This window comes from Paroedura picta, chromosome 17 (assembly GCF_049243985.1).
Source record: "Paroedura picta isolate Pp20150507F chromosome 17, Ppicta_v3.0, whole genome shotgun sequence".
In the NCBI taxonomy this organism is placed as follows: domain Eukaryota; kingdom Metazoa; phylum Chordata; class Lepidosauria; order Squamata; family Gekkonidae; genus Paroedura; species Paroedura picta.
The window spans coordinates 3,519,530-3,536,357 of record NC_135385.1 but is presented as its reverse complement, the minus strand read 5'-3'; the positions used below and the strand labels follow the sequence as shown (position 1 = coordinate 3,536,357).

The following is a 16,828-nucleotide window of genomic DNA, read 5'->3' as shown; positions in this document are numbered from 1 at the left end:
CCTGCTAAGGCAAAGGTCAAGCAGGCTGCATGGCCATGTTTTGGGTCTGGTATTGAATGAGGGACAAGGTCAAAAGAGTGGCCGAGTCACAGTGGGCTTCGATAAAGAACCCAGGACTGATATGACACTTTTCTCTCTCTCTCATTCTTTCTAAATCTCAACCCATGGGTTATTCACATGGCCCAGCACCAGCAGAGCATCACTGGCTCTGTTGTTTATGTGGCATAGCAGGGCACCCTTCATAGAATCATAGGATCATAAAGTTGGAAGGGACCTCCTGGGTCATCTAGTCCAACCCCCTGTACCATGCAGGACACTCACAGCCCTATTGCTCAGCCCCTGTCACCTGCCACCCCCTTGAGCCTTCACAGAATCAGCCTCTCCATCAGATGGAGGGATAGTTAGGAATTCTGGACGAAACTGAGACCCTCACTTGGCTGAAAATATTTACTGGCATTCTCCTGAATTCTAAACTTCCTTAGGATGCAAAAGAAAAAACGATGTTGTTTTTGAATTGGAGTATGCTCAGGGCCTGCCATCCTCGCTGAGGGCTGTAATTCCAGTTCCAGAGCATCAGTGTCTCTCCCAGGGAGAATAATATTGCTGCATTTTGACACGACAGGCGTTAGGTTTGTGGATTTTCTCTTTGTGGTTGTCTTACATTTCCCAATGTGTCTTCACCTTAGTGTGTAGGGCTTGTTTCCCCATTTTCTGTTTAGGAAATAGAAACCTTCACCGGAAGTGGAAAGTAAAATTTTAGCACAAAGAAACTTCATAAAACACAAATAAACATTTATTCCTAACTATTTACGAAACAATGTACACAGTGAGCCCGGTGGCGGGCCGGCTGCAGAGGGCTCCGGGCATAAAGTGAGTTGTTCCACCGCCTCTTCCTTCTCGTCCTCCTTCTCCTCCTCCTGTTCGTTGTCCTTCTCCTCCTCTCCCGCCTCCTCCTCCTCCTTCTCCTCCTCCTCCTTCTCCACCTCCTCCTCCTTCTCCTCCTCCTCCTCCTTCTCCTCCTCCTCCTCCTCCTCCTCCTTCTCCACCTCCTCCTCCTTCTCCTCCTCCTCTCCCGCCTCCTCCTCCTTCACCTTCTCCTCCTCCTCCTCCTTCTCCTCCTCCTCCTCCTCCTTCTCCACCTCCTCCTCCTCCTTCTCCACCTCCTCCTCCTCCTCCTCCGACTGCTCCTGCGGGCAAAAGAGAGAGGCACAAATCAGCCTGTGATGAAGGGCATGGCCAGAGCAAGGCATTCTGGGAAGGGGCCAAGGAATATGCTCCTTGGAGCAGCGGCTTCCTTGGGAAGCAAGAGGAAGTGGTTGCTGTGGGACTGGGACTGAAGGACTTGGTGGAAGGCCAATCTGGGGGCGATCTGCCTCCTTGCCCTCGTGGGTAGGACGGGGGTCTGGGGGGTTGAGCTGGGCGTACCTCAAAAAAGATTGCAGGTGTCCCAGTGGACCCGTCTCCAGAGGATGCCCAACTGGAGACGAATCCACTGGGGGTGGATCCGCGCCCCAAGGATGCTTCTGAATCCTGGGGGGAAGGAGAGAAGAGAGAAAAGTGTCAGACATTATCCCTCTGACCCATTAACCTACCTGTGCCCCTGGGGACCATCCCAACATAAACCCCATGGAAAACTTACCACACTCCAGAGTTCCTCTTCAAGAATGTCTTCAAGAACCTGCAGGAAGAAATGGAGATGGGTGAATGTTTTGTCTCTTCTGCCTGGGTGCCACCTGAGGGCATCTAGTCCAACCCCCTGCTCTACGCAGGATCAGCCCAAAGCATCCTAAAGCATCCAAAAAAAGTGTGTATCCAACGTTTGCTTGAAGACTGCCAGTGAGGGGGAGCTCACCACCTCCTTAGGCAGCCTATTCCACTGCTGCACTACTCTGAGTGTGAAATTTTTTTTCCTGATATCTAGCCTATATTGTTGTAAAGGTAAAGGTATCCCCTATGCAAGCACCGGGTCATGTCTGACCCTTGGGGTGATGCCTTCTAGCATTTTCATGGCAGACTCAAAGCAGGGTGGTTTGCCAGTGCCTTCCCCAGTCATTACCGTTTACCCCCCAGCAAGCTGGGTACTCATTTTACCAACCTCGGAAGGATGGAAGGCTGAGTCAACCTTGAACCGGCTGCTGGGATCGAACTCTCAGCCTCATGGGCAGAGTTTCAGATAGCATGTCGCTGCCTTGCCACTCTGCGCCACAAGAGGCTCATTATTGTTGTACTTGAAGTTTAAACCCATTACTGCGTGTCCTCTCCTCTGCAGCCAGCAGAAACAGCATCCTGCCCTCCTCCAAGTGACAACCTTTCAAATACTTAAAGAGGGCTATCATGTCCCCTCTCACCCTCCTTTTCTCCAGGCTGAACATTCCCAAGTCCCTCAACCTATCTTCATAGGGCTTGGTCCCTTGGCCCCAGATCATCTTCGTCGCTCTCCTCTGTACCCTTTCAATTTTATCTACGTCCTCCTTGAAGTGAGGCCTCCAGAACTGCACACAGTACTCTAAGTGTGGTTTGACCAGTGCCATATACAATGGGACTATGGCATCTTGTGATTTTAATGTGATGCCCCTGTTGATACAGCCCAAAACGGCATTCGCCCCTTTTACCACTGCATCACACTGCCTGCTCATGTTTAGTTTACAATCCACAAGTACCCCAAGGTCTCGTTCACACACAGTGCTACCTAGAAGCGTATCCCCGATCCAGTAGGCATGCTTTTCATTTTTCTGACCCAGATGCAGAACTTTACACTTATCTTTATTAAATTGGATCTTGTTCTCATTTGCCCATTTTTCCATTGTGTTCAGATCTCGTTGAAATCTGTCTCTACCTTCCGGAGTATTTGCCAGTCCTCCCAATTTGGTGTCATCTGCAAACCTGACGAGTAGTCCCTCCACCCCCTCATCTAGATCATTAATAAATATGTTAAAAAGTACCGGGTCGAGCCCCGAGCCCTGAGGTACCCCGCTACTCACCTCCCTCCAGTGTGATGAAACACCATTGACAACAACTCTTTGAGTGCGGTTCTCTAACCAATTCCCTATCCACCTAACTATCTGAAAATCCAGATTCCAGTCCTTCAACTTATCCATCAGAACATCATGGGGAACCTTATCAAAAGCTTTACTAAAATCCAAGTAAACGACAGATTTCTCTACTTACCAGATTACGCTCCATTTTGAGTAGGCATCCAGTGTCCCTGGCCCTTTTCTGACTCCTAGACTGTTTAAGGATCGCTTCAAAAGACAGTAAGAGGTTTTTTTCTTCTCAGTTAAACACAGGTGAGGTCTTTGTGATGTCACGTAAGAAGGCATCCAGTGTCTCTGGCCCTTTTATAAATTTTAGACTATTTCAAGATCGCCTCAAAAGCCAGTAAGACGTTTTATTCCTGTCAAGGCAACACAGGTGAGCTCTTTGTGATGTCATCTCAGAAGGTCTCCAGTGTCTGTCTGTAGTTTGGCCCCTTTTCTGACTCCTAGACTGTTTAAGGATCGCCTCAAAAGACAGCACTTGAAGCAGAACCTATACTCTTTAAGCAAAGCCTTGCGTCGCTCCAGAGATTGTGCTCCGAACCCTCTGCACTTGTTCAGGGCATGGGAGCTTTTGTGAAAGGGCAAGTCGACTTTTCCTTCGTCCTCGAGGCCTCTGATTCCATCCGTTCTGCTGAAAGAGTGTCTCTGTGTTCTACTGCCAACCCAGAGACATCAGACTTACTGACAGACACAGTTGGCTTGACCTTTGCATCATGTGAGGGACACTTCTTTAAGGATGTGCCATGGTCAACTTTGCCTGACCCATCATTTTGGACTTCCATGACTGCGTGCCAGTATGGAGTGGAGCGTGAGGTAGCATGCTCAGCAGCAAAGTCAACGAAGACAGGAAAAGGTGGGGACTGGTCCCCATTCGCTTTTCCCTACTTGGTGGTCTTTGAAAGCCACTTGCGCTCCAAATCGTCAGGTAGCTTCTTGATGACTGGTCATTGCGATGAAAACTGATCAAGGCATGCAAGACCTGGTAGGGCAGGGCCGGCCTTTGCCCTTGCTGCCTCGATGTGCAGGGCTGATAACTTCCACAGGCGATAGGTTTCCTTGGGACCCAACTTGGGAAAGTTGCGTAACCGTCGCAGAAGTGAGGTTTCCACCCCCACCGACGTACCGTACCGCCGGTCCAATTGAGTCCAGGCCAGCTCCAGAGCTGATACAGGATCTGCCAGGTTAGCCCTCTAAATGCCCTTTACGTCATCAGCAGATTCCGTTCCTCACCAAGACATCAATAGGGTAAGCTCTTCATCAGCGCGCAGGTCCTTGTCATTGATGGCTGTTTTGAAGGTGTGCTTCTACATTATGTGGTCGTCTCCTTTATCATTGAACTTCTGTAAGCCTCTCTTCTCCAAGTCCATCCTTTCCCCACGGGTGGTTAATTTCGTCTCTAGTCGTTCACAGGTGGGAGGGTTAGGAGCGGCCGCAGGGATGGTTCCCATGATGCCAGGAGGAGGAACAATGCAACCATGTGCACAGAAATGTTGTGTAGTCCCAGGTGGGTTGCTTGAGGATGTGGCTGGTGGTAGGATAGCTGTTGGTGCATGAGTGGACAATGACAGAGGAGAGCTGTAGTCTTCAGGTACTTGCAGTGTTAGCCCATTTGATTGGAGAGTCCCAACTGGATGCATAGACGTGACATCTGGGCATGTGGGTGCAAGGTGAGACAGCGCCCCGGTGCGTGCCACACTGTTAGACGAGGCTGCTGGCCCACAAGGTTGGGAAACCTCTGCAGTTCTAGGTATGAACTCCTTGGCACTTGCGTGGAGCTGGACTGCTGAGGTTTGATGAGCCATGATAGGAGGCGAGGTCATTGGGATGGTTATCTGACCTTTGCTGGTTGGGGGTGATTCCAGTTTCATCTCATTGCTATTCTTGAGGATGTTCTGAAACTGCACATACTCTTGGATACGAACTCCAGACTCTTCCTCCGCTACTCCTGAAGGGTCAAAGTCTGGATTCCTTTTTTGGAGTTCCTTGTCTAGGACCATGGCACGAGCTTCGTGCTCTGCGGCTTCCTGGCGGCACTTGAGCGTTTCCAACTTGGCCCGAAGAGTTTCTTCTTCTTGTTCCCTTGCAATCATCTCTCGTGCCTTTTGGGCTTTTACCGCCGCCAGCTGTGCTCGGAGGGCCTCTTCCTCTTGTGCCTTTTGGGCTTTCCCCATTGCCACTGCGACGTCCATCTTGGCTCGCACTGCTTCATCTGCCAGGGATGAGTTCCTCGAACTTCGTGATGTGCGGCTTGCATTGCTTGAGCATTCTGTGTACTTTTTCTTTGAGTGATGAGACAGCACAACTCTTGAAGCCGATGAATGGTGTGATGAAGCAGGAGGAGAGGATGCAGGTTTTGAATGGTAGGATGCTGACCTGGAATGATGCGAGGATGTGTGCTCAGATACCAGGGATGGCACACTTCGCCGTGGGGAAGCTGCCTGTGCTGTGCCTTCCAGCTGCATACGATTGAACAGGGTCTCCCAGGCTTTTTCATAAGCTACTGTGCGCGCTTGGTTCCTCGCCTGGATGTCTTCCGCCTTTTTGTGAGCATCCGGGTCATTCAATCGATGTAGCATGGAGAGAAGTTTCTCCTCTAGCTGCTTTCCCTTCCTGAAACGCTCCTCTAACGCCCTTTTTGCATGATGCAGGGAGTCAGAAGTGGCCTCTGCGTCTCTGCGCAGGATTTCTAGCGCTGACCATGTGGATTCATGGCGTATGTTGAGCTTGCTAACCTCCTCGATGAGGTACTTTTCCATAATGGCCGTAAGAGGCTGCGTGTCTCGCAGGGCATAGGAGGCCGCCCCTATCTCAACACTGCCCTCTACTAGAGGGGCTGATGGATTTGGCTCGATGCAGGTACACCTGGCACTGCATCAGGATCCCTGTTTTGCCTGTCCTCCTGCATTGAATCTGGGGGAGGCTGTTTTGCATGGTCTGAGGATCCGGCCATCTTTTGTCACGTGGGGGGGGGGGGAGCTTGCTGGCAGCTTGCAGAGAGCTATGAGTTTACGTTGTTTTCAGCCACTCTGGCTGCTTCTGAGAGGAAGGGGTTTTTGCCAGCTCCGAGGCGACTTCCCTGTGTACTCTATATAGAAAGCAGTCCTTTAAGGCTGGATTTTACGCAGACCCCTAAGATTTGCATGCAGAGGCAAGCATTAAGGAGCAGTAGCTGGCTGAATCAATCCTTCCCTTTGCTCAGCAGACAGAAAGGAACCCTCTTTTCCACTCTTCTGTCCCACAGCTCCAGGGGCTGCAGAGCCGCTTCCGGAAAGTGTTCAACTCAAACCAAAGTTTTAGATCACTTTAATTAGGCATCACTTACACAATTGCAAAGGTTCTTCTAAAGTAAAAGTGATTCTTTATCAGTTCGGTTAGGTGAAAAGAGTGAGGCGTCCATCTGCTGGGTATGGCTGAAGACTAACAAAGAGTTTGCAAAGAAAGAGGAAGGGGTATTTTCCCGCCTTGGCTGTTACCAGGAAATTGGGCTTAAGTTCCAATCGCATTTGAGGAACACAGGAAAGAGCAAGCCTACTACAATACCCAGAATGCTTTCTCTTAAAGCGACAGGGGAGAATATCTCCTGTTTCTCAGAACTCCAGCCATGTCCATGTCACACTGCACCGCACAATCACATCGCCCCTTTCGGCAGGCAGCTGTCCCCTTCCTTGCCCCTTCCCCATTGGCCTCTTCGTTGCCTTTTGCCCACAGTTTCCCCCTCGCCCCCTGCAATATCGTCTCCTTTTCCTCATCAGTATTTGCTCCCTTCCGGTGGATTGCAACGGGAAGGAGGCTGAGTCTGAGGCCTTCCGGGGCCAGGCCTGGCACGCTCGTATCTCCCCGTGCTCAATGTGGTTTGGCCTGCATTCGTAGGACTCCAAAGGCCAAGAGGTTCCGAAATGGGGCATTGTTTTAAAAAACGAGGGTTTAAATGAGTCTTTGCAAGAAGATGTGCAGTCCGGATTTTGATGAGGAGTCCCAGATTTGTCATAGTTTTCCAATTCAATGCCGTGACTCAAATACCATGTTTGTGTCCCAGTCTAGGGGCATTTGGGCACATTCTGTCTCCCTGCCCCCTTTGGTGATGTCTTCTCAGAAGGTCTACTGTATCTGTAGTTTGGCCCCTTTACTGACTCCTAGACTGTTTAAGGATCGCCTCAAAACCCAGTAAGAGGTTTTTTTCTTCTCAATTAAACACAGGTGAGGGCTTTGTGATGTCATGTCAGTAGGCATCCAGTGTCTCTGGCCCTATTATGAGTTTTAGACTGTTTAAAGATCGCCCCAAAATCCAACAAGACATTTTTTTCCTGTCAAGGCAACACAGGTGAGCGATTTGTGATGTCATCTCAATAGGACTTCTGTGTCTTTCTCGAGTTTGGCCCCTTTTCTTACTTTTAGCCTGTTAAAGATCACACTATAAGCCAGTAAGAGGTTTTTTTCTTCTCAATTAAACATATATTAGGTCTTTGGGTTACCATGTCAGTAGGTATAAATTGTCTCTGGCCCTTTTCTGACTTTTAGTCTGTTTAAAGATCGTCCCAAAAGGAAGTAAGAGGTGTTTTTTCTCAATTAAACACAGGTGAGGTCTTTGTGATGTCATGTCAGTAGGTATCCAGTGTCTCTGGCCCTTTAATGAATTTTAGACTGTTTAAAGATGGCCCCAAAAGCCAATAAGATGTTTTCTTCCTGTCAAGGCAACACAGGTGAGCTCTTTGGGATGTCATCTCAGCATGTCTCCAGTGTCTCTGTGTAGTTTGGCCCCTTTTCTCACTCCTAGACTGTTTAAGGATTGCCTCAAAAGACAGTAAGAGGTTTTTTTCTTCTCAATTAAACACAGGTGAGGTCTTTGTGATGTCATGTCAGTAGGCATACAGTGTCTCTGGCCCTTTTATAACTTTTAGACTGTTTAAAGATCACCCCAAAAGCCAATAAGACGTTTTTTCCTGTCAAGGCCAAACAGGTGAGCTCTTTGTGATGTCATCTCAGTATGTCTCCAGTGTCTCTGTGTAGTTTGGCCCCTTTTCTGACTCCTAGACTAAGGATTGCTTTAAAAGACAGTAAGAGGTTTTTTTCTTCTCAATCAAACACAGGTGAGGTCTTTCTGATGTAATGTCAGTATGCGTCCAGTGTGTCTGGCCCTTTTATTTATTCATTCATTCATTCATTCATTCATTCATTCATTCATTCATTCATTCATTCATTCATTCATTCATTCATTCATTCATTCATTCATTTATCATACTTCTATACCGCCCTCCCCGGAGGCTCAGGGCGGTTTACATTATAACAGAGAACCATACATAAAACAGTCTGTAGAACATGTACATCAATAACCAACAATTGTAACCAAACACAACACAGTTGAACAATAAACAATCGTAATACCAACATGTCCAGGGCTTGTTGATGGGATTCTGAGGGGGGTGGCTTATTGATTGAGTTCTGAGGGGGGGGGGAGCAGGGGCCCTTGGTCGCTGTAGATTACCAGAACATAAAACAGTCTGTAAAACATGTATAACTGATAACTAATAATTGTAACCAAAATAACAGCACAATATACCTGTATAATAATATAGTAATACAAACAGGTCCAGGGCTTGTTGATGGGATTCCGAGGGGGGGTGGGGGGGGAGCAGGGGCCCTTGGTTGCTGTTGATTACGTCTGGTCTCAGCCAAATGCCTGGTGGAGGAGCCCCTTTTTGCAGGCCCTGCGGAAGGGTTTAAGCTCCGTCAGGGCCCTGATCTCCTCTGGGAGCTCGTTCCACCAGGTGGGGGCCAGAACAGAGAATGCTCTGGCCCTGGTCGAGACCAGGCGGACTTCTTTAGGGCCAGGGATCCTTAGCTGGCAGTAGAGCGCAGAGCTCTTTTGGGGGCATAGGCGGGGAGGCGGTCCCGCAGGTACACTGGGCCCTGACCGCGTATGGCCTTGAAGGTAATTACCAGAACCTTTAGTCTGATCCGGAATTCAACTGGTAACCATTGCAGCTGATGAAGAATAGGCCGGATACGAACCAGCGTGGGAGGTCCCAGGTTGGAAGACACACAGAGTGTCTGTGTGAAGCCACGGTTTTTATAGGATTTTGGGAAGGGGGCTACGTGACAAGGCTCAGGTAAGCATGTCCTGGAAGTTTCCAGGGTCCCTGGAGATTAGGACAATACCTGGCCAAGTGGGGGTGATGGCCATAAATGGATTTGGATAAAGGTATTAATGGCTCTGAGGAAGAGAGCCATCAGGTCTAGCTGGCAGGATGTGGGGAGGAGATGTCCCCTGGCAGAGGGGCCAAGGGTGAAAAATGCTTTCTGAGATGGCAAAGCCTTGAAGAAACACCCCATCTGACCTTTGGGACCACAGGTTGACTCCCCCTGCAGTAGAGCATTCTCCCCTCCCGCAAGCCTTTCTGAGGCCTTTCCTGCTGGATCCCCCAGTTGGGGGAAATTCCAATAGGGCTGCTGCTCAGGTTTTCCCCATATTTTTTCTGCCCTCCCTCCACAGATTGTAGGACGCAGGCCTTTAGATCAGCCTGGGCCACCTCCAACCTAAGATCATGTTGGCTTTTCTGTGGCTCGGAGGACCTGGCCAAGCGGTAGCTGTGACTGATCTGGCCCACAAGGATGCTAGAAATTTGGGCATCAGGAATCTTTGAGCTGAAATGTTCTCTTCCTCCCCCGCCCCCCATGTCAGGCTTGGGTTTGGGAGCAGAGGAGCTCCTTTCAATCATAGTATCAATTGCAACAATCTCTGATAAAGAGGAAGGGGGCAAATCAGAAGATTCCTAGAGTGATTCTAGGACTTTCCAGCCAGAACATTTCCAGAAATTAGAAAAGGCGTGTTTTTTCCTTCACTTAACTTCCAGTTGGGTACAGCAGAAAAACCTAGATGATCATCTTCAGCCAATTTTAATGCTAGAGGTTTTAGGACACCGTCCTCGGTGTGTCCATTCTGATTATGGGCTGAAGGCAGAATGTGCAGTTCCAGGCAACAGCGGTTTCTTGAAGGCATGAGAAAAAAATGTCTTCAGGTCCCTCCGCTAGAAGCTCCAGTAGTTGTCTTACATTCAGAAGCAGAGTTGCCTATGGATGTGAACAACAACGTTTAAGGATTCAGTGTATAACAACAACAACAATAATGAGACAGGGAATCCCATGAAAGCAGCCTTGCTGACAATCTGAGCCCCTGCCTTGCTCCTAAATTTCCCCAGGGCCATCATGGTTTGGGCTGACAACGTCCTTCAGGAGCCAGACATGGACACTTTGACGCTTAAGAGATCAATCCTAAAGTTTGAAAGGGCTGCAGAATTTGCTGCAGAGGCATCCTAAGAGACCATGCAGTTTGATGCCGCAGCACAGGCCATCAGTACAGTGGTTAGAAGAAACCTATGGCTAAAGCACTGACAGGAAGATTGTCTGTTTCAGATTTATCTGCCTTAAATGACCCTCCCCCCCCCCAAGGGAGCAAAATTATTTTAGGAGCGCCTGCACCTTTGGCTACATGTCCAGATTCTATCCTGAGAAACAGGATAGGAGCCAACGAAAGAAAGACCAAAACGCAAGCAGTTTTCCCACATCTAATGTAGTCTATGACCAACCAATGGGTCCTCCCCATTACCTGGAAGGGACATAGGACAGAATTTCCTCCCCCACACCAGAGCCAGTTTAAGGATTTGCAGGGTCCTAGCAGAGCACAAAAAAGAGCCTCTTGTGGCGCAGAGTGTTAAGGCAGCAGGCATGCAGTCTGAAGCTCTGCCCATGAGGCTGGGAGTTCGATCCCAGCAGCCGGCTCAAGGTGGACTCAGCCTTCCATCCTTCCGAGGTCGGTCAAATGAGGACCCAGCTTGCTGGGGGGTAAACGGTAATGACTGGGGAAGGCACTGGCAAACCACCCCATATTGAGTCTGCCATGAAAATGCTGGAGGGCGTCACCCCAAGGGTCAGACATGACTCGGTGCTTGCACAGGGGATACCTTTACCTTTACCTTAGCAGAGCACAACTGCAACAGGAGCATCCAGACTGGGGGTGGAGGTCTCCCCCTCAGTGGAAAGAGGTTTCACTTCAAGTCTCCTTGAAGAGCTCCATCACCCAAGCTCACTTTTTCCAAAGGCCCTTGTGAAGAGCGCATTAGAAGGAGCCAAGGGGGGGGGGCTCTGCCTCAACTGCTGCGGCCTCATTTGTGGCCCCGTGCAGAAGGGGGGAGGCAGGGGAGGCAATATGAAAGCAGCAGTGGTGGTGAGGCAGCATTGGACGAGAAAGGGACCAGGATTGGATGGAAGAGAAGGAAGCAAGTGTGTGTGTGCAATAATGCATTGATTTGTAGTGAATTATTGTGAGCCGCTGCGAGCCGGTCTCCGAGAGTGGCGGTCATACAAATTGAATAAATACGTAATAATAATTAATAATAATAATGATCTTGCTTGCCGGGTCTCTTGGCTCCACCTTCTTAGGACTGCACCTGCACAATGCAGCCACCTCCTTTACTGTAAGCAAGGGGCCCACAGCACATGCTAAATATGCTACGTAGATAAACCAACTCTGGCCCCACACCCCCCCCCCTTCTGTGTCTCCCCACTTCCCAAGGCAGAATAGAGACACTTTCTCCTCTGTGCACATCTAGTGTGTGTGGGGGGGGGGGGGGCTTTAGAACAGCATTTCCATTTGATTTATTCCATGCTACTTGTAATCCCAGTAAGATCCAGGGACTAGCAAACAATCCTAAATCAAAAAGAACTAAAGTTATGGGTAAATGCAAAGTGCAAAATCTGGTTTGAATCAGTTCACTGCATTCTACAGTGTGTTCAACAGGATGATCACATAGTCCTTAGGCCTTTGAGATACTTACCTGTATATTCCACCTTCCAGACGGTTCTCTTTTTGATTTCCAGGGCCAGCTCTTTAAACTCCAATCTAGGCTTGCATTAAGATGCTTGCATTAAAATCAGAATGCTGTGGTTTCAAACCTACCTATAGGTGTTTATATCTTTTTCCCTTTGGCCATGTCAATTCAGTTTACTTTTTTTTTTAAACATGGTATAGCCATTTCTTGTAAACATGAACTTTTCAGGGTGGATTGCCAGAAGTGAAAGAAGCTTCAAGAATGTCTCCTTACAATTTCAAAAGGCAATCCCCGTCTGAAACTGACCAATAAGCAGAGATCAACCAGAGACACACACACAAAAAGTTTTTTCTGATTAGTATGCAGAGTTTACAATTTGAAGGAAAACATTACAGAAGGAAGAAATGTGCAGGAACAGGATTCAAACAGGATGTGTATTAAAAGGATACCCACTTCATAGAATCATAGAATAACAGAACTGGAAGGGATCTCCTGGGTCATCTAGTCCAACCCCCTGCACCATGCAGGACACTCACAACCTTGCACTTGGCGTTTCTGGGTAAGGTGGTTGAAAGGGCTGCTGTGGACCAGCTCATGGCATCTTTGGAGGAAACTTTGGCCCAGTTGGGCTTCTGTGCTGGCCACGGGATGGAGACAGAGCTGGTCACTCTGTTGGATGATTTTTGTCACCAACTGGATGGGGGCAATTCAGCTATCCTCGTAATGTGAGAATCTGTCAGCCACATTTGATGTGGTTGATCATGAGCTGTTGACGCACCCACATATCTGGGACCCACATATCTGAGGGACCGCCTACTGCCCTATGCCCCCCGCAGGGCTATGCACTCTGTGGGTAGTAACCTGCTGGTGATTCTGGGCCTCGACCAGGGCCGGGGCTTTTCCGGTCCTGACCCTGACCTGGTGTAATGAGCTCCCAGATGAGATGAGGGCCCTGCAGGAGATTTTAGCATTCTGCTGGGCCCGTAAGATGGAGCTACAATTGAGGCCAGCCCAGGAAGATCTGAAAACCCCCTGGCAGAGAAGAAAGAAATATCTAGAATCTGGTAGACCCACGAGTTGACCCTCTCTGTGGGATTTGGGACTGTCGCCACAATAGGGTTTTTTTTAAAGGGGTGTTTTAATGGGATAATATTGTATGTTTTATTGGGGGAGGGTTAGTGTGACCCACTGCGAGACAGCTTGCTAGGAGTGGTGGGATATAAATCATACATACATACATACATACATACATACATACATACATACATACATACATACATACATACATACATACATACATACAGCAAGCTACATCATGTTCCATGGGATTTAGCCATTTTTCTCTGAGATTCCACCAGGTGTTTAAACATTGCGATTAACCAATTCCACAAAATATATGTATGAAAACAAGAGTCAGAGTCCAGTCCGGGTCTTAACACTTACTAAGGAAACCAAAATCCAAGGAAGAGCTGGAAAGAGAGAGTCAAAGAAGCCAGCAGGGATCAAGATACCAGTAAAGCCGAGCCAGGAATCCAAACCAGTCCCTTTACCAGAGTTGTTATCCAGGAGCCGCAAGCTGGAGTCCAAAAACGGGGATTAAACTGGCAGAGCTTTGCTGTAGGGAGGGTGGGTCAGGAGCAGGGGATCAGACCGATGGGAGGGCTTTGGCATAGATTGCACCCCTGCTGAGGAGCTGTTTCTGCCTTCCCTAAGGGGTCAATGGGCTGCACCAGGGGAATCAATCTTCCTCCCTTAAAGCAGCCCCAGCTGGGCCCCACCTAGTTTGACAGCGAGCCTGAAGCCGGGCCCTTCTTTGAGTTGTGTGAAGTCTGCCCTCCTTGGCTGTCTTCTGCATTCTGGTGGACTGTCTGGGCCAGGGGTAGTCAAACTGCGGCCCTCCAGATGCCCATGGACTACAATTCCCATGAGACCCTGCCAGCATTCGCTGGCAGGAGATCAGGGCCCTGACGGAGCTTAAACAGTTCCGCAGGGCCTGCAAAAAGGGGCTCCTCCACCAGGCATTTGGCTGAGACCAGACGTAATCAACAGCAACCAAGGGCCCCTGCTCCCCCCCCACCCCCCCTCGGAATCCCATCAACAAGCCCTGGACCTGTTTGTATTACTATATTATTATACAGTTATATTGTGCTGTTATTTTGGTTACAATTATTAGTTATCAGTTATACATGTTTTACAGACTGTTTTATGTATTGTTCTTTGTTATGATGTAAACCGCCCTGAGCCTCCGGGGAAGGCGGTATAGAAGTATGACAAACAAACAAACAAACAAATAAATAAATAAATAAACAAACAAACAAATAAACAAATAAATAAATAAATAAAATTAGCCGCAGGTTCCAAGCAACCAAGTCCAAAATGATGTTAAAAGCTGAGGGAATGCCCACCAGTGTCTAGCCTATTAAAGTTAATACCAAAGGACAAATGATTCTTCCCATTATGATCAAGTGGAAATATGCTACAGGTTACTTTCCCAAAGTCTGCAAGGAATCACATGCACTTACTAACAGCCATGCTAAAGGCCAAAAAAGGATGGCAGGAAGGAAGACACCAATCTTTGTCTATCTGCTTCTGTATAAAATAAATTGGAGAAGAAGAGAAAGGAGGATGCTTCCCAAGCCATTAAGCCTTCCCCTGTTTCACTACTCAAGGGTCTCCTGTGCTGTTATCCTGATTATATTTTTCTTTTCTACAATGGTAACATGGTAACGGAAGCCTAGTTTCAAACAGCAAAACAAAGCGGGTTTTCTCCTTTTCCTTTCCTGCATGACCCGGGTTCAAATCCTGCCTGCGTACATATGCAATTTATCTTTCATACTGATGGAACCATATGATCTCTGGCATGCCTTTCTGTACCTTGGATTTTACCCTACCCTTTTCGAGAACTTTTACTTTTACAAAGTTATGGCTTTCAACATTAGCAATTAATAATCAACCTTCTTTGCATTTCCCCCACACCCCGGTCAGTCCAATATGTGGCTTTCACTTCCTTATGGGCAAAATGTCCAAAGACGGCTTGTGCAATTCATATTCATTTAAAATACGGTGAACAAAAGCAAGTTCAGGAAGAGAAAGGCGTCCGGCCATACACATTAAGAAGCAGAGTTGGTTTTTCTACCCCGCTTTTCACTACCCAAAGGAGTCTCAAAGCGGCTCACAGTCACCTCTCCCCACAACAGACACCCTCTGAGGAACGTGAGGCTGGGAGAGCTCTGATGGGACTGCTCTGTGAGAACAGCTCTAACAGGACTGTAACTAGCCCAAGGTCACCTAGCAGGCTGCAAACTGGGGCGTGCAAAGCCATACGGTCTTCTGAAGGAATAAATTCCATCCAGTTTTTCGTCGCTTTCAAAATTTTAGTACAGATGATTTAGCTCAGCACCGAGGCTGCTCCAAACTCAGTGGAAAGTAATTTCAAAGGCTGCTTTTGCAGCAAATCTATAGAAGACAACAACACATTAAGTAGCTCTCAGGAGTTCAAGCCTGAAGCCAGATCCATCCCTGCTAAATGAAGAGTATCTGAAAGGCGGAGAGTCAGGGGCACTGGTGTTCATCTACTGACACCAATGAAACAGACAACATTATAGCCAGCCAACATTCTGGACCAAGAAATGTTATTTATGGAGGTATATTTATATTTATGACGCAGAGACCTCAGGCCCTCATCGGAGGAGCCCTTGTCCTCAGTTGTTGGAGGCCAGCTTCCTATTTGCTGTGTGCTGCTTCAGAGGCCCAGGAGAGAAATCCAAGCTTGGAGCTTTTATTCTGAGGCCGGGGAACAACCCTTCCTCACGGGTTGCCAGAGACCCTTGGAAACAGGGAGAAGGAACTGACCACAGCCCTGGACACCCCCAAGATTTGTAAATGATCCCATTAATATTCTAATTTGTCCTGCACTGTCCATGGACACCCCTCACGCCCCTCGGTCACCCAGGAGACCCAGGTTTGAATCCCCAGCCCAGGCCTCAGCACAAACTTGTGAGGATAAAATGGGGGAGACAATGTTGCAAGCCACTCGGTGTCCCCACTGAGGAAAAACCCACAGTACAAACATCTACGTGAATAAATGTCCACAACTAAATATACCGCATTCCCCCCTAACGGAACAGAGGAAAACTAGCAATCAAGAAGGAAGGAAGAAGGACAGAGAACATGAAAGAAGAAAAAGGAGAAAAGTGGAAGAAATAAATTCATGTTTGTTTTCCTCAATACAACTTCCTATGGAAGCCCCAGTTGTGCCATTTGAAATGAGCTGTATCCCACAAGCACTTCAGCTACGAGCCTCCTTGTCTTTAAGGCATCACAGGGCTCTGTTTGTTTCTGTGGTGACAACAGACCAAGATACAACCTGTCTAGACCCACAGTCTAAAACCTGCACACCTTTCCTGACTGGGCTAAGGAAGAGACTCAGATAAAGGAACTGTATTTCCCAGGCAAGCCCAACACGTGATGGTTGTAATTTCAGAACAGAAGCACTTGAAACAGAAGGCTGTGTGTGTGTGTGTCTGCAACCATGTGCTTGTGTGTGTGTGTGTGGGGGGGGGACAGAAACCACTACAATGAGACAAGAGCTGGTGGAAAGGGAAGGATAAGGAACATCTCTTTTAAGACAATGGAGAGACAGGAAGGATTCCGATGCTTACCACAACCATGGAGTTCAAAATGAGTCCTATGAGACGGAGAACCGGTGGATACGGCGCTGCCTGAAACGTTGAAGAGACCACAAAAGCGCAGCTGAAACCATCCTGAGCCCTCCGGCTGCCGTTCCTTTCCCAGGACGGGGCTGGCACAGGTGAGGGGGAGGGCGGAGGTGGCGTCCTGTTACTAGCAGAACAGCAGGTGCTGACACTTAAGCGTCTCCAACTCCCAGGAACCCATTCTGCGTGAGCGTCTCCCGAAGGCACACGGCACGGGGACACTCGGTTTCTGGCCGGTCTCCTGATCCTG

General features: G+C 48.4%; 1 long non-coding RNA gene across 2 annotated transcripts; it reads right to left on the bottom strand.

The window, feature by feature from the left end:
* Window positions 1-1,333: 1,333 nt before the first annotated feature.
* On the bottom strand, window positions 1,334-16,625 carry LOC143827307 (uncharacterized). 2 transcript variants are annotated; one of them, XR_013227253.1, is made up of 3 exons: window positions 16,525-16,625; window positions 1,640-1,678; window positions 1,334-1,530 (listed from the first exon to the last, which is right to left on the bottom strand). It is a non-coding gene; the product is annotated as an uncharacterized LOC143827307 (long non-coding RNA). The 2 variants fall into 2 exon arrangements; XR_013227252.1 differs by lacking the exon at window positions 16,525-16,625 and adding an exon at window positions 3,169-3,538.
* Between the last annotated feature and the right edge of the window lie 203 nt (window positions 16,626-16,828).